At 30.0% G+C, this 24,927-nt stretch overlaps 1 long non-coding RNA gene across 1 annotated transcript in view; it reads left to right on the top strand.

Annotated features, from left to right (window-relative positions):
- LOC122269321 (uncharacterized) overlaps window positions 1–23,863 on the top strand; it is a 91,929-nt gene extending 68,066 nt beyond the window's left edge. Inside the window, exon 4 of the long non-coding RNA XR_011636368.1 lies at window positions 23,648–23,863. This is a non-coding gene — a long non-coding RNA (uncharacterized lncRNA). The remainder of the gene's footprint in view (window positions 1–23,647) is intronic.
- The last annotated feature ends 1,064 nt before the right edge of the window (window positions 23,864–24,927 follow it).

Below are 24,927 nucleotides of genomic sequence, written 5' to 3'. Positions count from 1 at the left end.
ATGTATATATATATTCTGAAAATTATTATGAGAAAAACTAGAAACTTAAAATACTTGAACTATACTCTAGGTAATAGTTAAGCTACGAAATATTTCAATTATTTAAGAATGTTAGACATTTTATACAGATTGTTATCAAAATATTATGTTTTTCAATTTCAATCGAGTCGGAAGAATTCCTTCAAAATTGAAAAATCATACGAGGGAAATTTTTTAGACACAAAACTTGTAGTTCTCCGAAAAAATAGACTGGATAAGAGTATGTGGAAATATAAATAAATTTAGTTAGTTTGAAGCATAAATATCTCTCTCTGATTTTAATATTTAGCTGCCTGGTTTGAAAAGAGCATTTTGTTTTATGCATCATAAAACTACGTTCAGTTTAATGTATTATTTTTATCACAAAAAATAAGCATTTAAAGAAAATAATATTTCTTATTTCCTTTCTTTAAATGAAAAAAACTAGTATAAGATAAGTAAAGTGTTCCATGCTTTTATACAATTAATTTGGCCTGCAAAAATTTTATTTATTAAGGAAGATGTAATTACGATATAGTGCTGCAAGGTAAAAATTCTGGTAAAACTAACACACAGTATGGTAAAGACTTTCCCGGTTCACAAAAATATGCATTTAGTTTATAGAACAAAAATAGATGGTATTTAAACCATTTATAAAGTAACAGTTTCCGTTCTTACGATAACAATTTACCGGAAATTCTATTTTTAAAATTATAGTTCTTATTACCACACATTTGGAAAAATAAAAAACTGAAATTTGAATTTAATCCAAGAAATATTTTTTATGTCATGTCTACATTTATCATATTTTGACTCATATAATAAAACTATATTTTATTGTTAATTTTACCAAATTCATTACCTAAGGGCTTCGCTAAAAATAACCAAGCTTTTTGATGTTTCCATGGAGCCAGAAACAAGGTAAAATTTATTTTCCATATTCTGATAGTTTTGACTGTACTTTTTCTCGCAGTGTGCGAACTCACTTTTGTATCTTTGAGTGTGGAATATTACACTCGATATTTCAGCAATTCTTCCGACAATCTAAAGCAATCGAATTTTAATTAGAGTATCATCTCTGATGACAATGCAAATTTTAACCTTTAGAAACCTCTAAAAGTAGAATTGATTATCATTTCATCACCAATAAAATTTTGCTTCAATTTATCGTCGAATCAAATTTATTTTCCAGCAAATTCCACCCCCTTAATAACTAACTTTTTTTATTTCCTATGAGCTGCACAATCAGTCTTCACGATGAGCAGACCTAGTGCGTTTTCCAGAAGTGGTATTCACTCTTTCACGACCACCACAATGGGTGAGATACCGTTGGCCATGTTAATTTGGACGTCTAGTTTCTGCCACACTAGATGGCAGCACCGAGACTCTATTTGTATGCTAAAGTGCACTAGGAATTTTAATTTTGCCGGAAATGCCAAGAGCCAATAAGGGACTCCAGGGATCATTTACATGCCGCATAATCATACGACATGACCGCTGAGGATTTTCTGCATCCCGAAAATCCGGTGTCTGGGCCGGGGATCGAACTAACAGACTTGGGCTCAGAAGGCCGACGACAAACCAACTGCTCCACCCAGCCACTTAATAACTAACTATTGTTCTTAAATCTCATTTCGCGATATGTGCTTAATTATTTAAGTACTTTTAACCCGAACGGAATCAGCAGTCTAATGGCAGAAAATTTTAAACATGATTTTAATCTTCATTATTTAATTTTCACATTTAAACTGAAATTCGATATTTACATTTCTTGGCATTATTTTTCAAAGAATCTAAAATACAAGTCAATTTTTGAATCACAATTTTGGAAATAGAACACACGATATTTTAAGTTTTTTATTCATTTCTTTTTTCTGACTAAAACTATACCAATACCATTCTGAAATCAGATTACTTTAATGATAAAGAATTATTATATATTTGTCTGCTCTTAGATTTTTTATAAGTACCTTTGCATCTGCAAAATTTACGGAATTTCAAATTTTCAGCTCAACACAAGCAATTTTCATTAGTTTAAATAATTAAAAAAGAAAATTTAAGAAATATTAAAACACAAAAATGTTCAGTATTAATATATTCCCTTAAAACAATTAACCACTAAACTTAACTGCTTTACAAATCTAAAAAAAAATCCTTTTAATTTCAAAGAATTATAAAGCATTATTATTTTTTTCCTAACTAAACGAGGACTTTAGCCCTTTAACGCAGGCGAAACTGTGATATTTTTTCTAGATATTTTCTAATCTCTCTAATTACAAGAAATAATTATATTTGGTACATTTTAATTATAAGAAAACAGTTACTAAAAAATCTGTTTTATTTTAGAAATCATATTTGTATTTTATAAAATCCTACATATGTAGTTTAATTTTTTTCTCAATCATATTCAAAAATTTATCATTAACTGATTTTGTAAAGTACAGAAATTTCAATGGATAATAACTGCTTCTCTTACATCTAAATAGCGGCAAATAAGTTCAAATTTGAAAAATTATTATTTGGAAGTAAGTCGTGTTTAAAAGATTTTAACTTTAACGCGGAAACAAACATCTGTGTGTAATGTTGTATTTTATAAACATACTTGCTTAAATGTTAAATGTAATATTTTTCACTTATTTTGAGCGAAATTAATACAAAATAGTAAAAGTAATACAAATTAACAAAATTTTTGAGTCCAAGTCTTAATTGAAAATCATTTTACTGTTGAAATAATACGCAATCATCAAAAGACTGTGAACAACAAAGCATAAACAAAAAACATTAAGAAATCAAATATCAATAATATAACCTAAATTCTATAAATAATTTTAATGAAAGCCTAACATGCAAACTTTAGTCACTATCTTTGATAAAAATAGTTATTCATGTTTTATTAATTACTTCATTACAATGTAATCCTTCATTTAATTTTTATAAAGTAGCATAAAACGAGTATTGATGTTATTTAAAGAATCATTAACTATTTTAAGCACGAAAAGAATCACTTGTGAAACAAAACTTGAGAAAGTTGATTATCTGTAGCTATCTACCTCGTTTAACTTTATGGTTTGCAAGATAAGCTTCAGTTCTAGACTGCCTTCGGCTAAATATATTTCGAGTTAGGTTACAGCTTGTTAAGTATCCTTTCAAAGTTGTTGAAAGTTGTCTTCTTGGTGCTTAAACTTTATTAATAAACTGTAATTGTGACGAAACAGTGGATCTAGTTAAGCTGCTCCAGAAATTTCTCTAGATTTCAAGAGGGTTTTGAATTTAATTAATTGTTATTTAAATTAAACTGCATTGATTAATACAGTTTATTTTCCATTACATTTTCGACTATTGCGTTTGAGTCAGTTGAATGAATTTAGAAATGACAAGTTTTTAATGATCAATATGATGGCGTATTACTAAAGCGTTTCGGGAAAAAAGGATTGAGCTTCTCGGTGTTCCCCCATAGTTTAGAGCATATTTTTTTCTCCGTATTTTAAATAAATTTAAAACTTTCATTCATTGTTCAATGCATCTGCAATAAAAATTTCCTTAAATTAATTTCGTAAGGAAACAAAATGTTTTTCGGCCTTAAATTGGCTTCAAGGCACAATACCTCGTTTTTTTTTTAAAAAAAAAAGCTAATTGCACGGAGAAAAAACTGGTATATTTTCTGGTGAAATTACCGTACTTGTATGGTAACATTTCTGATTAAAAAGAAAGCGTAATTGTGGTAATAAAACTAAAATTTATGGTATTTAAACCATTTATTAAGTAATGTTTTCCTTCTTATGGTAACGGCTCACTTGAAATTCTGGATTTCAAAATTATAGTTCTTAACACTAGATTGCCTAAGGAAGTCATTTTGAATGCTTTATAATTTCAATTAGAAAAACAATGATGTATATAATGACGCAATTTCTTAGAATTTTGTGACTTTTGTAATTAGTTTTATTGTTGATATTTACTAATAGCTAGTTATATAACTGAAAATAATATCAAAACTATTAAATAATTAATTTTAACCAAATTACTTTATACATTCATTCTTTCCCAACAGTCATTGATTCTTTCCCAATGCAGTCATTTTGACTACTTTTGCGCAATATAGGTATTTCAGTCTTTCTAGAGTTAATACCAAACACTTAGTAAAGAATGCAAAACTGAAAAGAAAATTTTACCCCCAAAAAATGGTTTTCATGCTGTGCTTTAAGATATCGTGATAAAATTACTACCAAACTGTCCAAACAGTATGGTAATAAAGAGTCAGGAATGTTACAAATTTTACCATATACTGACGTTTTGACAATACTTTCTTACAGTGAGTTGTATCACTGAAAATTTGCAATTTCTACTTAAAATGGCAGTTAGTTTCTTCGTTTTAAATTTGTTTGTGTAAAAACAATACAGTACAATGCACAAAATAAATATAACATCCTGAATAACTTTTGAATTAATGATTGGATTTTCTCATACTAAAAGACTACGGTTCGAAGCGCTAACCTTAAATAAACTAATTCATTAGTTAATATTTAATAATAATGTACAAAATTCGAAGGAAATTAGTTGAATAGTTAACGAGTAGTCAAACTTTGTATACATACGACTTTTAAAAATTGTTTTCTTTACGATTTAAAATTTTTCGTCCATTAATAAATAAAAGAAAAGAAAAAAATAGTCATTGAAAACTATTTTTGTATAGAATTACCTTTGTATACAACAATATAACAAAAAAAACTAACAAGTAAACAAATTTTATAAGTGTTTGCATAAAAGTTCTCAATATAAAATGAAATACGCAAAAAAAAGATATTAACATTAAGGCTTCCAAACGTTCAACTAATCTCTTATCTTGATAATTGAGACCTCATTTTTCAGATAGCGGCTACCCCCTTCTGTCTGATTTCGTAACTTAAAATATAGTATACATATAATTAATACGATTAAGGTTGCAAAGTTAAGAAATTATGTATATTAAGGTTAATAAGTCTATTTAAGTATAGATATTTAAAGTTAGACGCTCGAGCCATTAAGATAGAGTCCTAGTACAGAAAAATCCAAACATTAGATAAAAAGCTAAACAGGGTGTTCATTTCCTATATTGCACCCTATACGAAGAAATTAATATTAATGTTTATTAAGTCTTTAATTTAGATTATAAATCTAACTATAATTGAAATTAATATTTAGATCTAAAAAGTGCCCTAAGGAATAACTGTTTTCCCTGTTAATTTAATTTGATTACAAACAGTGTAATATATTTTTTAAATAGAGTTTTCAGAAAAAAGAAGTATCCAGAAGGAAATACGCTCTCTGGGCTAACTTTAAAATTGAACAGATCAGAAATTTATTATAATTTAAACGATGTTTAAGACATCTAAAAGCTATAAAAAGAAATATAGGTTCTTTTGTCAGCAGACATTTGTTCTAAGATTCTTATTCCAAACGCTTTGCTTAGAAATACATTTTACGTGAGTATGAGGCTGGAATACATGTAATAATGTGAAAGAATAAAAACCAATTGCGAATTCTGGTCACTCTTCACAAAGGTTGTTCTTTTTGCATTGATTTCATTACTTTCTGGATTTCTTTCACACAACAAAAACTATATTTTATGAAACACAAAAGGAAAATTTTATTCATTCAGAACTGAGTTTAAATCCAAACAACATATGATAATGATTAGGAAATTTTGATTTTACGAAGCATTTTTAAAACAGTACATTTAATTCATTATTATTCAGTACGAAAACGAGCAAAAGGAATACTCTAAAAACTCTTGATATATCCTGCTATAAATTTCTCGGAAAAATGGATCGATGACAATTATTATTATTGTTATTTTACCATATTTAACCCAAACTGTTAAATAATAACTAAAAGGATGGTATTTAAACTGTTAATTTTAAGAGATTTCGTGTATTGTCTATTTTTACCAGATACTGTTAAGCAACACGAAAATTACCCGCTCTAACTAGGCCACTTAGTTCCTTGAAGATGGGCACATACTTAACCGCTGGGGCTGATCTATCAACCTCATGACACGATGAATTAGAGTTCAAAGTCCAGCATTGTAACCTGGATATTTTCTTATTTCCCATATTTCACGGTTTATTTGACAAAACACAACTCAACTGCAACCTAACTCTAGTGCCTTATTAAATTTCCACTCTACGGTTCAGAAATTATGCAAGTTGCTAATGGTTACAAAATCATATAGTTTTGCATTCACAGTTTTTAACCATATTAATTGTACACGTTTTCGAAACCCTAAAAGTAGAAAATTTTTCTAACCGCTAACTACGGTTCATTGGATAAACAGACTGCTACAAGAGTTAACAATAATTTTGGATAAAAAATTATAACTGCTTTGATCAGATTTTCATGGGTTCATTTCAAGCTAACTTAATAAATGACATTTTTACTGTTCAGAGAATATTTAAAAAATATAATATTGTAGAGTAAGTAAATTTCGGCAATGCGTTTGTCTAAGTTGCATATCTAATTGATTAAGGTTTCAAAATCACAGGTCAATGCAATTAAGAGAAAAATAATTTCAAATGTGAAATACTGGTACTTTAATAGCAGGTGTAAGCACCAGAATTTTGAATGCAAGCATGCAAATGTCATGCATTGTGTCTGACAGATGACGTATGTCATTTTGGAGGATGGAGTTCCTTGCCTGTTGCACTTGATTAGTCATGCAGGGACAGTTAATGCTGGTTATGGATGGCCCTGAAGTTCTCGTCCAGTGATGCTCCATACCTGCTGGATTGGTGAAAGATCTGATGATCTAGCAGGCTACGGCAGCGTGTCGACATTCTGTAGAACATGTTGGGTTACAACAGCAGTATGAGGATATGCGTTATCCTGTTGGAAAATCCTTTTAACCGATATACGGCTATCACTGGCACCAAGGCAGAGTCGACTTTCATCCGAGAACACAATAGATCTCCACTCTGTCTCCCCATAAGCTTTAACTCGACACCACTCACGTCGTAAACAGCAGTGGTTTGAAGTGAGTGTAATGCAAGCTACAGGGCGTCTTGCTCGGAGCTGTACTCGAAGTAACTGATTTGTAACAATTCGTTGTGTCGTAACAATGACAACTGCAGCTCGAATTTCTGAGGCAGGCGCAGTACGGTGAGCCACCGCCATACGCCGTCCACGATAGTCTTCCCTCTGAGTAGTGCCGCCTAGCGACCCAGAACCCGGTCTTNAAAATTCACCACTTGAAAAAAAATTTAAGTGCTATTAAATTAGCTGAGGCAAAAATATATTACGTGGCTCAAAAGTTTGAATTATTTATTATAGTTTTCTCTTAATACAAAACTGAATACCGCGTTGTCTTATGCTTCGCTAACCCGTCAGAGGATGACGTCACAAATTTACTGAGAGGCCTTCACTCTCGGTGGCTATGCTCAGACGCAGTACAGTGCTCCACAGCCATACCCCGTACACAGGGCTCTTCCCTCTGAGCAGTGCCAGGTGGCAGCCTAAAACCTGGTCTTCTTGAAGCAGTACCTTTCCTTGATCACTGTAGCCAACGATCAGTTGATACATTTCTCGCCAGACTTTCTGCAATATCGCAAAAAGAAAATTCACCTTCTCTCAGCCCTATTACACGACCACGTTCAAATTCAGTGAGCTGTTGATAATTGCTTCTCCGTCTTCTTAAAGGCATTCTTGATTAACAAGCAATTCACTATCCCAAAATTTAACAAAAAATAACACTTACGAACTGTGGAACACGTATTTGAATCAACCCTGGTTTGCATGTTCACTGAGGGGAAACTAGCTCCAAACTTATACGCCAAGTGTGGCATCTGAATAGACATCATGTTTTAGTCGTAAAAGCAAGTCTATTAAATTTAATTTATCTAGTACAACTCCTTCTTGGTCTCAAAAAGCTTTAACGTAAATCAACACTTTTTTGCATACAATTATATTACTTGTTTTTCCAAAAGTTATGTTTACAAAGCTATGTAGGAAAAAGTTTTAAAAACACAAAGGGTAAGGCTTTGCAAAAAAATACAGTTAATAACTATTATTTTAATCTCTTTGCACTTAACAATTTTCGATAATTCTCTGAAACAAAAGGAGCGCAAGTTTTTACACTCACACTTCTTTAAATTCTTTAATTATAAATTACAACAAAATTTGGAAGAAATCAGTCGAATAGTTCCCAAGAAACAAAAATTTAAAGGTACATTTTATTTTCTCTTCATAATAGATTGCGGATAGTCAAAAAATGTCATTTCAAATAATTAGTTTTAAAGTATATGCTGTCATCAATTCGATCCATTAAGATTGGCACCTGGTTTGTGAAAATACAATCAAAAGTACAAAACTTACTCAGAGCTTTTCTTTTTGCGTACTGTACAAAATTAGTTGTTACAGTAGTGATCGTATTAATTGAATTAAGAGTCCTATTACAGAAAAAAACCGTATTTCGTAACTTTAGAGCCCGAAAATGCTTTTTGAAAGCTTTTCATACAATGGGGAAGGACCATATATTCTTTTTAAAAGAAAGATTAATGGCAACCATAGCTATAAAATCTTCGAATGAGACCAAAGTAAAATAAAAATTTCTATCTAAAAGTAGAACTTTTGCTAGACAAACTTTAGCTCAATGCCATAATCCTCCCCAGAATAATATAGGAATTGTTGATCAAAAAAGTGGCTCTTATTGAGCCAGGAAACTCTCCGGATCTTAAAAACATATAAACAATCTATGGATATATGCCAGGCCAGACTTACAAAAAAGGATTTCAGAACGAAAACTAACTTCCATTGTTCAATGAATTCAAGGAATGGAACAAAAAAGGAAGGCCGAGTAGAATCCTACCCAAAACTAGTAAAAGTTGCTCTGAAATACGAAGACAAGCATAGTTAATATTGCTTAACCAAAAGTATGCCAATAAACTGTTGTTTTTCAAATTATCTGTCAGATTCAACGAGCATACTTGCTGCCGTAGAGTAAATACATACAATACACACATGTAATACTAAATCACCTTATGTGCTTTTAATTTTAACATCTTAATGTGAATTACATTATGGTTACAGGATTAAAATATCTATTGTTTGAAAAACAAAGCACTCCAGAAATAGATAGTTGACGGTAAAGGGACTTTCCAAATTTTCAAAACTATTTCTGTATTTACATGATGTTGGCATTGTGGCCAGCATTTAACTTTCCGCTGGCAAAGTAAAGGCATCTCTCACTCTACTGGAGAGGAGCAGGATGTCATGCGTTCGTGTCTGATATCCGTCAAAACAACCGGAGTGTAAATTCAGCTAGGTGCACCTTTAAATTGTCATGAATGAAAATCTTCTCGTTGGTTGTAGAACATAGGTTTGGAGAGAATGGTACCAGTTCGGAAGCTGTCCTCGTCGTTTGACTGAAATCAAACTTACGTGGAACTCCCACCATCATTGTTTAAAGATAGAACTCTGAAAAATTGGATTAGGTGTTTGAGCTTGGTCAGGTGTTTTTTTAATTTTATTTTATTACTGGTGTTGAACAGTTGACCCAATTCTGAGTTTACGACTACCAATGTTCAACTGTATAGCCTTGTACTTTTGAACCCAACCCATATGATAAGAGAACTTCCGGATCAAGCATAGGGGCAAACTAGTTTTCGTTTAGAACTTTTCGGTTAAACTAAACCTCATTCGCGTTACATGGAGAGGAAGGCCTTCCACTGTTAACAGGACGTCAAAGAGATTCTTACCCATGATCCGTCTACCACTGAAGATATTTTACTCCAACACTGCGGTCGATGGGAGCTGGGAGCAGAATTCGAATCAACCAGATACCACTGGTATTCGAACCGGGGTAGCCTCAGAGGCGAACGCTTTATCCCCTGAGCCACCGCCGTTTCTAGTTAGGTAGTTAACGTGGTCATATGCATGGAACACCTTTATTCCACAGTCTAGTTGGTACTCATAGAACTGAAACTGAGTAAATTTTGTGCCGTCTTATAGGATTGAACTGAAATCCTTCAAAATGTGCTTTTGTCCACTTCATTCTCGTGAATTAACCAATATTTGTTGCTTTTATTCACAATTCAAACGAAACATAAAAAAAAAATTATTATCGCTGATGTAACGTAATATTATCCTAAGTAGATCCTATTATGTAATTGAAATATATCAATGAACTCATTCCCTTTGGTATTGTCCTAGGCCCTAAATAGAACAGTGAAACAGTCATAACACAACCAACATCAGAATTAAGTTTATAGCAATCGGCTTTCATTATACTGGGAGTCCAGATTTAGTTATTATAGGAATTCAATGGGATGTATATTCTATGCAGCTGCGTAATTTCAAACCATGCTACCTCATTATGCATTCTGATGAAACCGTCACAATAAATATTAACTCTTGTAATCTCTTACTGCATCAAGCCACTGTATATAATTAACTGAGAGGAATATTCAATGAGATATTAATTATAGATTGATACTACATGCAGCTAAAATAGATCAAATTTCAGATTAAATTTAAATTAAAAGATTATTTTAAATAAAATAGGTTACTTTCAAAACTATTCATGATTAATATTATCTTTTGCTTTTTTTACAATTAAACAGAATCCCTTCAAAATTTGACTTCATTTTTTAAAATTAATCATTTTAAGAATCCAGTTTTCTTTTTTGTACGTTTAGGTATTCTATAAAAATTAATTAAATTTAAAAATATTATTATAATTTCCTACACATCTACTATTATCTCAACTACTACTACTGTCACAACTACTATTCTACTATGATTGAACAACATAATGTTTCATAATATGATTATAGTTATAATTTATAATTAGAGTTATAATGATTTTAGTTATTATTTATAATATTCAGTGGAAATTGACTTACATCATGAGATTTTAAAACATATTTTGTTTTTAAAAATACGGGAAAAAATACTATATATATACTTTTATCATAAAAAATTAACTTTGTAGCGAAACCTAAACTTGAGAATCAATAACACTCACATCTACTATTATTCTACTAGAATTATAGGACACTACTATTATTCGATTATGATTGCACAGTATAATGTGGGATAATATGATTATAGTTATAATGCATTATATTTATAATATTCAGTGGATATTACTTACATCCTGAGTTTTTAAAAAAAATTGTTTTAAGAAAACGTGAAAAAATACTTTCATCATAAAAAGTTAATTTTGCAGCGTAGCCTAAACTTGAGACTCGATAACACTCTCATCTACTATTATTCTACTACAACTACTGTCACAACTACTATTCTAGTATGATTTCATAATATAATGTGGCATAATATGAATATAGCTATAATGCATTATATTTATAATATTCAGTGAAACTTGACTTACCTCATATAAGAGTTTTTAAAATAATTTTTTTTTTCAGAAATACGAGTAAAAAATACTTTTATCAATACATTTTAACTTTGTAACGTAGCCTAAACTTGAGACTCGATAACACTTTTCGATTATTTTTGATACAATTGCTACTTAAAAATGAAAATACGTATTTTATACGAGTATTTGTACAATTAACTAAGTAAACATTATAATTTTTGTAATTAAGTAACTTAATGCAATTTACATAAAATATAACAAAAAGTTATTTAATTTTCCAAATTTTGTAATAAAACTGTATTGAATATATTTTTAATCACCCTTTCATTACGTTTAGTTAAGAATTGTATCCTTAATCAAAAATTTAACTTCAATGCAAGATTAAAGAAGACATACTATATAAATACATACTAGAATTTATTTTTAAAATTTAATTTTCCAATAAAATGCTTTAAAAAGCTATATTTAAATATCTGCTACTATTTTTCCGCTTACTCACTCAGTCATGAGAAAACATAAGTTGACAAAAAAATTAAAGTTTTCGTATTAGTAAGAATTTGTAGTTTAAATTTATAAAGTAATATTCATTCATACATATTTGTTTATTTATATTTGCCTATTAATATTTATTTTCTAACATTTTATTGATATTTATCTATTAATACTTGTTTAATATCGCACTGTTTTCACTGTTTCATCAAGGATGACAATTTAAAAAATTCAAACTTTTATTTATTTCTACATTCCTAATTAATAATAAATCGATATAATAATAATTAATCGATATAATAATAATTAATCGATATAATAATAATCAATCGAATTTCGATAGATATAAATTAATGATTAATAGAATTACAACTTGATATATTTGATTACTTGTCCCTGCTAGTTTAATATTTTCAAGATATAATTTCAAGATAGATTCCAATCCCATCAATTTTTATTTTTAATGACAGCATCACGGCTTTATAAGTAAACTGACTGAATTTCGAACGAAAATAAGATTTAAAGTAAGAGAATGTATTTTCAAAAAATGTAAATAAAGAAGTTTGAAAAGAACAAGCATTTCTTAGAAGGGAAGTTTAAAAGAACAATATTTCAGCTGAAATCTCACCAAAAGCTTTTTATACCTGTTTTAGTTTATCCAACCAAAGTCTATTCTCACATATTTGATGCATAACAAGTTTTTTGTCGTGTTTACAGAGGTAAAAGAATTTTACAAAAATATTTTTAGCAAAAAGTGAGCCATTTTTTCTTCTTCTATACATAACTTAGATATTCATGTATTTTTCAAAAGATTTCTACTCTCTTGAAAAAGTTGATCGTTGCTATTTTTAGGGCTTAAATTTTTCTCTATAAATGGAAATTTATTTTTTTTTCTTTTCAGCACATTCCTTCTTCTAACCCGGTTTCTTCAAAAAATAACAGATCATAAACACCTTTAGAGTTTGTTTAAAGGCTTTCATAACATAAGGAATTCTGGAAAAACTCTTGTATATTCATAAAATAAATATTTTTTCTTTGCAATTATTTCATTTACGTTTTAAATTATTCATTTATATAATTATAATTTATCTATTTCATACAAAGTATGAACTTGAGTACTAACCACTTTTATAGAAGTGCTTAAGAAATTTTATATAACATGAGTTATAAAGTTTAAAAAATCTGAAGTGGTTTTCATGTTTTAAAATATCATTATTTTCTTGCGAACAAAACATAAAAATGTTCTGGTATTTTGTGAAGCATTTGCCATGTTCGATAATGTGTAGCATATTGAACCAAAATATCATTCAAACTAGATAAAACCTTAATATGATGATAAATTGAACTATATCATCATTCTTCAATGAACTTTTCTCTCACTATGGTTTGTCATGGATACAAACATGGTAGATTTTTAGGCCTTATTAAGCTAGCAGTGAAATTGCCCCCTACTATTGTCTAAGTACGATATTAGGGTTCAAGGTTGAGACAATTTTTCTACAAGTGTGCTAAACATTAGTTTCATGAAAGTGTAAAAACAACGCCTGAAAGGTGTAAAAATAATCAGAAACGTGTTAACGCTTATTTTTTCCACGCACCTTATTTTTGTTCAAGAAATGAAATATTGATAAATTAGATTTAACTCATATGAATACACATATTTAACCCCTTCATTCTGGCTCCAGTAAAAATAGAGGGGTGAAGTTTTCCCTCTATTTCTCGTGCCCGTGATATTTCCGGGCTGGTGAGTTCAATTGTAACGCGTCAGAAAGATTAGAGCAATCTATGTTATTGTGCCAGTAATCATGTTTATTTCTTAATATATACACCAGTTAGCAGTGCCAGTCTATTTGCCATGTGCTTAGACATAATTTATTTCAAAGTAGATGTCAGCACTCATCAATAATTTGAGCTAACGATTGACTCAGAAATTAAAAATTAGTTCATATATTATCTATACAATTAGTTTTGTATGATTTTCTTGAATAAAAAATGGGCACCTATATGGCCGTTTTCTTTAAAATTATGCGGCAATTGAATAGTTAAACCAAACAAATTATTTAATATTTTTTACAGTGATTGGGAGATTCTAGCCCCTTTTTGCTTCGTTGACCATTCCCCTTAATTTTCTCTCTTTCCAGTAACTTTAAAATAAGTGAATCAAATGTTATTTTTTCAGTCACATCACACTCCCTGCACATTTTTAGTTTAGTATTTTTAAATTTAAGTCAAAAAATTTCCGTTCAGCAAAACAAATTGCAACGTAAAGTTGAGCACCCATAACAGCAGCCACACTTACGATTTTTTAGTATAAAGAAGAATGACTCAAAATATTAATATTTAAGTTTTAAATTAGTGTAAGTATGTTTAATTATGTAACCAATCAAATATTCATCTCTCAAAATGTTGTATTGAAAACCACAAGTTGAATTTGTTTACCTTACAAAGCTGTAGTCGAATTTTCAATTAACCATGAATTGTATTTGGAGATCAATTCTCCTTGTAGCAGTCAGGAGACGGTTGAAACTGTAATTGTCATCACGCACAGAAATCCTCTAGCTGCGGTTCATAATTGTTTTCTGCTACGGAACCCTAAACAATCAACCCTATGAACCCTCAACTCTATTAATGAATTTAATTATTTTATTTTGATTTGAAATAATGCGCAAGGTCAAATATTGCATTTTTTTATAAGAGCATGCTTTTTCATAATTATATAAATTTTTAAAAAAATTTGTCATTTATCTCTTATTGCCATTTTATTTAACATAATTTTATAAAAGTGATCGAAATAATAAGTAAATGAGGGACTATTGGTAGGATCTAAATATAATTATAGATTTTAAAAAGTTTTAACTAAAAAAGTATTTAAAAATAGTCTTGGAACCACTTTAGCTCTCTTACGGAACCCGAGGGTTTCACAGAACACCATTTGGGAACCACTGCTGTCGTTTGGGAACCACTGCTGTGGCTGAGTTCTTCATATAGTCAGAAAGTGATCGTAATGTCGGTTTGAAGATTCCATTGACGTAAACAAGAAAGCATGTCAAAATCTTATGAGTATCACATGGAACACCACGTTTTAAAAATCTATTAACTGTTACGTCTGTAATAACTAAAGAAAATAAATTAAACAACATCCGGGAAACTTAGAAATGGTTTCCTTCTTATTGCGCCACGTAATTTGTTTAAATGGTGATATTAAAACTAGATTAAGTCAAAACACGACACAGAAGGGCAATCTTCTTTTTAAAATCGGCAGGAACTTTGTAACACATGTTAAGGAAGATCTCTAAATTAGCGTGAAACGAGAGCTTGCAAAATTGCAACTACATTGCCAAGGGGATAATTAAATTTGTGTGAAAAGTTTGGTACGCGCTTTCCACAAAGTTAAGGAGAAATAATGATGCTCAACTGATATTATAAAACTGCTGATTCAACCTTTTCTGGCCCACTTTAACTATTTAAATTTGAATAACTGAAATTAAAAAGATTACTATGAAACATTCATTAACCACAAAATTTCCTCGTCAGTTTGGCTATTTCATTTTAAGATTAATTACATGAAATACTATAATTTACAATATCGTTAAAATCATGTCTTAGACAATTATTTTTACTGTTGTACCTGAGGTAAATCTCTAATTGCTTTGCCCACCAAATTCTATGATTACAACACAATTATCTTTGCTATACGGAGCGTATATCTCTTTGAATTTATCTCTTTCTTAATTCCATTATTTTTTTACACTAAGCAGATAGGTAACTGAAAAATGAAAAATATGCAATTAAAAGATCTCAAAATTTCTTGAGTGCATTAACACATATTTGATTCCACAGGTAGCATCTCCTCAATTGGGATAGAATTTTTAATACAAGCTTTTTCTCTCAATTGCCATAGCAACTACCTGCAAAAACCATCTTTAAAGTACTCATCTATTTATTTTTGCTTACACGTCAATTTTTTGTATAAACTCTCCTCCATTTTTTTTCCTCCAGCAAATTATTAATCAACTGGGGAGTCCACCCTCTGCTCAAAGCACTCGTCAACACTCGGAACTGTTTTACAAATTTCTGTCGGATTGCTTCCCAATTCGCGCTCATTTCGCTTGATCATTAGATACTTCTGTGTTTTAATCCAGCTTTTCATGCATGTTGATACTCTTTTTAAAAGGAAGTTCTAAAAACATGCAACCTATACATTATTTGAAACCTTTGATTTACAGATTGATTCAAATAATTTCTATATTATGTTGGCCCCTTAGTTCCCCCATTGCTTTTTTAATCATGCTTGAAAGTGTCAAGTGCATTCAATATTTTGCCAATTCGCTTGCAATTTGACACAAATGTTTGTGCAAAAGTTGATTTAAACAATCAGCAGCAGCATCCTACTACGAATAAACACCTAGCCCCATTTTCAGGGCTCTATCTTTTAACGGCCAGGAATGCCATGTAATTTTGACCCTAGTTATATGACAAGGCCAGCGTCTGATCTGGTATCCCTGTATCCAAACTTCCACACCACAACCAGCAAGAGGACTTCCATCCAAGACGCATAGATTCAATGTGTTATTCACTGATTATCGAACTCAACAGGACGACATGAATGGGGTGCGTCTAGGGAAATCTAATTTACACATTTTGAAATGTTTATCTTCGTCACCATCATTTAAGATACTCACTTTTAAGAATATAACAGAATTTGTATTCAGTTATCTAAAGATAATCTCGACTAGTATCTTCGAGATTTGAACTAAATATAATGGTTAAATGAGCAGTTCTCAATAACGTCTGATGTTGGAGAATTTAGAACTGATGAATTGCCATTTCTCCTGCTCTGAAAATTCTAATTCTTGACATCGTTTCCTGTGAGTCTTAATGAAAATAGCGTTCACCCTTGAATGTTAACGCTGGAGGCATATTCTGACCTATTTTGCGTAAGCGACTGAAAATGGTTCTCGTTTTAGAATTTAATGAAATGACTCTTGCGATAAAAGTGTAAAACGTGCACTCAGTTTAACTAATCATTTAAGTTCTAAATTGCTTTCTTTGTAAATGTTTTTAGTCACCATAAAAAGCATGAAATCGACAATAAATTATTTTTATTTAATAAATGTATCGTGTTTATCTCATTAAAATACTATGTTTCGTAAAAAACAATTATTTCAAAATTGGTTTATTTCGTATTTTACAATTCTTTTCTTTGTATTTAAAAATATAGAAAATTTAATTCTTTTTTTTAAGTGGCATAAGTGTTAAAAAAATAATAAAAAAAAAAGAAAAGCTTCTAAAGTATTCATATTATAATTCCTATTGATATTGTGTTCCGTATAGAAAAACAACGCACAGACAAAAAGGCTTATTTGTTTCAAAATTACATCTTTGGCCGATTGCTCAAACGGCATACATTGTTTACAGTTCACTGCTTTCAACAGTTTTCTCACCGTTTAAAAAAATTGTCTCACGTTCTCGCCGCTTCGCTGTTCACTACTAATTAATTTAAAACCTCCAATTAAAAAAAAATGAACTGCGTTTTACTCTAAATTGCCATAATTAATAACTAGTTAATATTTTTGAATAAATTTTTCTTAAATATGCTCTATTTCATTGCACCTTGACCTCAGATATAAAAATTTACGGTTTTTAGAAATTTCAAAACTTTATCAAAGTTGTAGTAATTGTTTTGAAAATGTTTAAAATATTTACATTCCAGATACGTTTAAAAAAATTCCTATTAAAGAATAAAAATGAAAAAAAATATTCCAAAATATTAATTATTAATTTAATAAATGAATAAAATAGTTCATAAATTTCTTAGTTACTTAACATGAGGAATATAGAATTGATTTTCTGTATGAAGAGGCCCCTTAATTACGAAAAACTAATAAACACTATTCACACACGAAGAAAGAAAGTATCGTAAAAAAATTACAGTACTGGTAAAATTATCGTTGTGTATTATAAGGTCATTTCTAATAATAAAAAAAGGAAATTAAAATAAGAAATTTGGTTAATAAATTCAAAATATATGGTATTTAAACCATTCATTTGGTAATTTCTACGTTCATGTAGTATTGGTTTACCGGGGAAATTCTGATTTTCAAAACTATAGTTCTTATTACTACACATTTAATAAGAAATACAAAACTGAAAAGTAAATTTAACCTAATTGTTTTTATGCCATGCTAAGATGTCATGATAAAGTTACAAAATTTTATCAAACCTTCCAATTTTATCGCACATTTTGAAACCACATTCTATTTAATACCATATTCTACATAATTTTTACCAAAAAAATTCAGTAAAAATTAAAAAGATTTTGGTATTCCTATACAATCAGAAATACTGTAAATTTTACCTTATTCCAGTAGTTTCGAACATCCAATATCCTCGGTGTGCCGACCGACCTGTGTAGGGGGAGGGAAACTGTCCTTGCATCAGAAAGGTTCTGGGTTCGAATTCCGGGCAAGCCATGGATGTTCTTTCCTTCTCTGTACTATCTGCCCTTACTGTGGGAGCGACGTTGGCCCACCTGATATGGTGCCCCTGTAAGAGAGGTGAACAAAATTTCCCTGTAGATGCCTGAATTGACAGATGATAACACAGGCGAGCATTAGAAAAAAAAAAATTCGGTGTACGAAAGAATAAAATTTAGCTAGCAAATGAAGTCATATAAATCATAATAATTTAAAGTTGACCTAGCAAAATATTTCGTTTAAAATTAAAAATAATTTAAGAATTGAAATAAATTAATTTAGTATGAACTGTATATTATGTATTTATGAAATTAAGTTTGACATTTCTGTTTTCATATGAGAAGCTTTTAAAACATTAACACGCATCGATTTCGGAATTATCAAATTTTAGCCTTTGGCTCGAAAATTATTTGTGAAAATGTCTTTCATACTTTATTTCAACAAGAGAAAATTTCATTCACTCTGACATCCCAAATGCAATCCTGAAAACATACATAATCCTGTCTCACAAACAGATTCCTATGGGAGCTACAAAATAGAAGTCCAATTCACAGGGGAACGCTTAAGAGCTCTTTCATTTTCTTTTGTATGCGTCACTTGATGCCATGGATTTTCCAAGCAATCAAAATCAGAAATCGATTTTAAACACGGAATAAATGTTTCTGGAAGTTCTCTAAAAATGTTTCTTATTTTCCTTCTTTTTTTTTTCCTATGACTTTAGAGAGTACTAAATGTAAAGAGATTGAGAAAACAAAAACAAGTTTTTTATATGTTTTTTTAAACTTTATCTTACGTTTTTTTATACGTTAAATAAAAAAATAACTTTAAGCCTATATTGTTGTAAATCATGCCTAAATAATTGCATAAAGGGAAATAATAAGTGCAATTAATTATGAAGTGCATAAAAATATTTTTAATGTAAAATACTTTGAATTCCTATAAATTTCGTTCCATTATAATATATTCTGAATAAATGCGTAATTCGTAAATATCTTACTACACTGTTAGAAATTTCTCGGAAAAAATGGCTAAATAACAATTTATTGAATGGTTATTTTACCATATTTAATCAAAACGGTAAAATAACAATAAATAAAATAGTAATCGAACTGTTAATTGTGAGAAAAACTGTTTATTAACTGCTTTCCCCTAATACGGTTAAACAACCCGTATTTTATCGCACTAACTAGAACCACCAAATGAATCTACTTAGTTCTTTGCAATTACGTACATATCATAGCCGGGGAGGCTTATCTGTCAATCACATGACCGGCAGAATTGGAGTTCGAGTCCTAGTGTTGACACCACAATATTTCCCCCATTCCCTTCAACATATGAAGAGTTTCCAGTGTCCGGCACTCTCCAATGTCCATTACCTTAAGCGGAGCACCTATGTCTAGTTAAAAATAATTAACTTTTTTTTGCGTTTTTGAAAAGTGCTAGTTGTAAATGGTTAAAAAAACCGTATAGTTTCGTATTCATGATTTTATTACCATACTTTTTGAAAATGGTTTCAAAACCATTAAGGAAAAGAAATGTTCTTTACCGTAAACTTTACGGTTAATCAAATGGACAGACAGCTGCCAGTTATTTTACTATAATTTTAGAATGAAAATTTTAACACACTGTAAAAAAAAGATATTTACTTTTGTTCGATAAGGAAGCAATGGAAAAAATCGCAATCTGAAGTAAAGTAAATGTTTGCCATTTTATCAATAACTTTCTCCAATACAGAAAATTTGAGACGTAAATTCCCTTCTTAATAGTCTTGGCATCATTCGAGTCACACAAGATAAAATCTCGAGAGTCGATGGAATCGGGAAATACTTACAGATGTGATTCTCAAAAATTTACAATAAGAAAACGCTTAGGATTATGAAGGAAAAAAAATTGCAGAAAACTTATGTGACAGGGCATGAAGTTTTTGTCTCATAGCTCTTGTTGAAATAGTATCTTCCACACATTTCGCTGAAATGAGCAAACTTTCAAATCAAAGAAAAACAGCAAAATTCTTTTTAATGCTTCAAATGAAATGAAAATCTATGATATTTTTGAAATGATCACCATCAGCCACAATCAGATGTCGTAATCAGAAGGAAAAAAACTTTTATACATCAAAATGTATCGAAACACTTACCATCTACCGGAAAACCTTTGAACTTAAACCAAAAGCTCTTGGAAATAAAATTTATACACTAAAAAGGGTTTCTTAAAACTGAACAAAAACAGCGCAAATAGCTCCGAAACATCTATAGTCAAATTTGATAATTCCATGTACTTATTGTCGAGTATAGTGACATGCTCAAAGTTGAAACGAATCTCAGAATTCGTGTTGGTTCATCATTTGTAAATAAACATGGCGCAAAGTCAGAAAGCGTTGATTACTGATCTGAAAACATTCTTCATACCTAAAATAAATAGAAAAAGAATAAAAATATTTAATTCTGTATTGACAAAACTTACTTTGAAAGAAACGCGCTTAAAAGCAGCAGAATTTTCAAAAGAAAGAATAAATATAGCAATAAAGAAAACGAAGGAAATAAAAATAAAAAATATGACCACCGAAACCGACGTCTTCAGGGAGTACCGACCTCGGAAGCCATAAAACAAAACCTTTTCTATTGAGAGAGAGGCAAAATTAAATGCCAAAAGTAACTCTCTCAGTAACGTTGAAAAATATATTTATTTGTGGTATCATACTAAAACCAAAATTTTTAAAACTGTAAGATCTCTTAAAATCTATGCAAAGACTCTTGAGCATAACCTACTCTCTATCTGGTCTTTAGTATGAGTGTTTAAATTTTTTACATGCAGTGATGTATAGAATTCTCTTATCTCTAATTTATAAAAATGTCAATGCATTACCTTTTTTACCAATGGAAAAAATTATTTTCTAAGACAACCGAAATTCCGCAGAAGTTCCCTACAAAAAATGATCAATAGAAATCAATAAAAACATTTGTAGATTTCAAATAGAATTTGATTGATCTGTGCTTGTTTCTATTCACACTTCAACTGTTGTCAACTAACATTAGTAGTTCACTGGTATCAATAGATCAATCAGTAGGTATTCTATTGGTCTCTACTTGGTCTTATTCACACTTCAACTGATATCAACTGACATCAGTAGTTTACTGTTATCAATGGATATTGATCAATAAGTGTTCTATTGGCCTATACTTGTTTTTATCAATGCATACACTGATGTCAACAGAGTTTAATTGACACCAGAAAAGCGTACTTGTATCAATAAATTTTGATCAATAGGTATTTTGTTCGTCTATACCAGTTTTTGTAAAACGTTGAATGGTGCTTATGGAATTCAATATACCATCAGATCAATTTTTGTCAATCGAAAACTCTAAAATCATTAAAATTTTGAGGATTTGTAATTGTTTCAATTTGCATGTATGCAACCAATTTACTCTTTTAGATTCGATAGATCAATACCAGTATAGATCAATAAATTTTTTATTGATTTCTATTAATAATTTTCGTAGAGTTGGAGTGTATGCTTGTATTCTATACCAAACATAAATAGTATTGTTTTTTAACCGAACGAAAACTTATTTCAGAGCGATGTTCTAACACAAAGCTTGTGACTACCATCGAAATGTAACTTGTTTTTAACAAATGTCTAAATTTGAAACCAAATAGAAGAAATAGATACACGACTGTGAATCATTTATGATCATGCTAGTGTTGGGGAAACCTTGCACGAGGGTTAGGATTTCACATGCAGAGAAAACTCTTAACTATATGCACGTCATATAAGAAAATGACATTTTTAGGTACCATCCAATGTATCTATACAAGTTAAATTGAATTTCACTCGTATTAAGAGTTATCACACCTTTAAAATATACTTGAGGGTGCCCCTTGACGAAATTGGCGACTTATGATTGGCGCCATTCCTGTTTGCGCGGAACACCGTGGTAGCAGGAGTGGCGGCCGAAACATAATGATATTTCAATAAAACAATGAAAAATGTCAACAAAACATCGGCCAAAACTTTATAAAATTGCAATGAACCCAATATAAGCAAAATTAATAAACCCAATAAAATGCATTTTGAATCGAAACAAGAATTAATGGAGCAAGCACAGAAAGAAAAGGAAAAAAAAGAAACTCACTTCCTCATTCAGCTTGAATATCCTCAGATTTAGGTGCACGGAATTCTCTAATAGCAGTTAGATACTGTCTAAATTTATCATGAATAGAATCGGTGTACCTCCATCGCCACATAAATTCGGCGAAATACGAATCGAAAATGGCGTCTGTGGCACCGGACCGACGGTGACATTTTCTTCTAAATTTCCTTTTTATGACTGCCCCCATACCTTCTATGTTATTGACCAGAAGCAAAAGTAACCTTACCAGCTAGTATCCAACGTAGAACTAACGGACCTCTGAAATTACATATATCGTTGAACATTTAAAAATAACGTTAAAATCTAAACCAATCAAAATCACGATTGGGTTTCAACATTGTCCAGCTTGGCGATCAATCACGATCACAATTTGGAGAGAATCAAGGGGCACCCTCAAATATAGTCTACCCGAAAATTGACATTTTTAGGTACGATCCAATGTATCCATATAAGTTAAATTGAATTTCCCTCGTATATGGATATACACTTTTACAAAAAAAAATGTGATCTCTAACTTTAGAGTAATGTAAAATTAGAAGAAAAAAAATATTTTTTTCTTTTTTTTGCTATTTTTATACTGTCTTATAATAAAAAACGTAATTAAAAAATTGCATTTTGCATATCTAAAAGAATATCCTAATAAATCATGATGTACGAGCTGTTTAAAACTTCTTAACTCCAATAGTTTTGCAATGTACCACTTTAAAATAATATGTTGTTTAAAAAATGTAAAAAGTTTCGAGTAATGTAGGCAATTCTTCGAGTAGCTCTAATCATTGCTCGCGGCACCGATTGCAAGTACTTTAGACCATTCCTATACTTTTTTCCAACTAAAAGACACATTCCTAGATACAAAATTGTTTTTAACGAAGTACTCTTTTATCCAAGGAACGCCTGAGGTTAAAAAAAATCAGTTTTTCTAAAGTTATTTTAACAAGAAAAATGCTAAGATTTCTGAAAGCTATTTTTTATAACGTTTATCAAATCATCTATCGTGTCTCTTCCAAACCATTTTCCTAAACCCTCAGAGTTTATGCCATTTCGAGCATAGCAAATCATATATTGGTTTAAAAAGATTGATAAAAATATTTGGTTGAAGTAGAAATTAGAATGTTTCTTTAAGAAATTACTTTCATGGTTTTCATTTTTACTGATTTATTTTCTAGGTGAAAGTTATACGAGTACAAAGTACAGAAGTTTTCCATCTCAACTGAAGGAAAGTAACTTAGAAAAAATTGCTTACTGCGATTTCAATTTTTATGTAACACTTTTCAGACAACATTTTAAACTAGTGTAAATGACAAATATATAAATCTCAGCTGGATCTATAGTTATCATTGCAGATCCAAATTTTGCATTTTAATTTAACATTCGAATAGAAATGTTTTCAGTTAAGCATTAAAAACTAGGACCAGATTCTTAAATTCTCAGAAGTATACACAACCTTCAAGTATTTTGAATTTTCAAAAATTGAGGAATGAAATGCAATTTATATTTCTTCAGTGCAATCAAAATTTACTCAGTGAAATCAAAATTTACTCAGTGCAATCAAAATTTACTCAGTTCAATCAAAATTTACTTAGTGCAATCAAAATTTACTCAGTGCAATCAAAATTTACTCAGTGCAATCAAAATTTACTCAGTTCAATCAAAATTTACTCAGTGCAATCCAAATTTACTCAGTGCAATCAAAATTTACTAAGTGCAATCAAAATTTACTCATTGCAATCAAAATTTACTCAGTGCAATCAAAAATTTACTCAAAGCAATCAAAATTTACTCAGTTCAATTCAATTTTACTCAGTGCAATCTATAGTTACACAATGCAATCCATATTTACCCAATTTAATTCATATTCACTCAATTCTATTTATTTTTATTGATGCAAATTATTTTTATTCAAAGGTTTTATTCAATTACAGTCACCGTAGTCTAAAAGAATCTTAATATCAATTTTGATAAGATAAAATGAAATAAAATTTAATAAAGAATAAAAATCGAACTTTGTTAAAATAGAATTAATAAAAATGAAAAGAAAATTAGCGTTCAAAGATTCTCAAAGGACCTATATTTTAATCTGCTTTTTAAATAATTTTGAAATATAAGTAAGGCTCAATTACAATAGAAATTAAATTAAAATCCTTTTTCCGACTAGTTTCAAAATACTAATTTCTTAACCATTAAAAGTCAACTCTATTAACTCTTACCTTTTGTTTCCTTAAATAAAATATAAAAACTCTATTAAAATTGATAACTACAGACAAAGGAACTATCTATTCCTTTGATAATTAGGATAATAGGAATAAAAAGGAATTCAAGAAAGAAAAACAATCAGCTGAAAAATCTTTTTATCGCGAAAACCATCCAGTTGAATTATTCCTCCTTAATTTGAAAAGAAATCATGGATTTATTTCACAGCGAATGGAACAAAAGTGGATTCAAAGAA

The sequence above is a fragment of the Parasteatoda tepidariorum genome, chromosome 3 (genome assembly GCF_043381705.1).
Source record: "Parasteatoda tepidariorum isolate YZ-2023 chromosome 3, CAS_Ptep_4.0, whole genome shotgun sequence".
NCBI lineage: Eukaryota > Metazoa > Arthropoda > Arachnida > Araneae > Theridiidae > Parasteatoda > Parasteatoda tepidariorum.
Note: the sequence above shows the minus strand (reverse complement) of the source record. Positions and strands in the feature narration are given on the sequence as shown.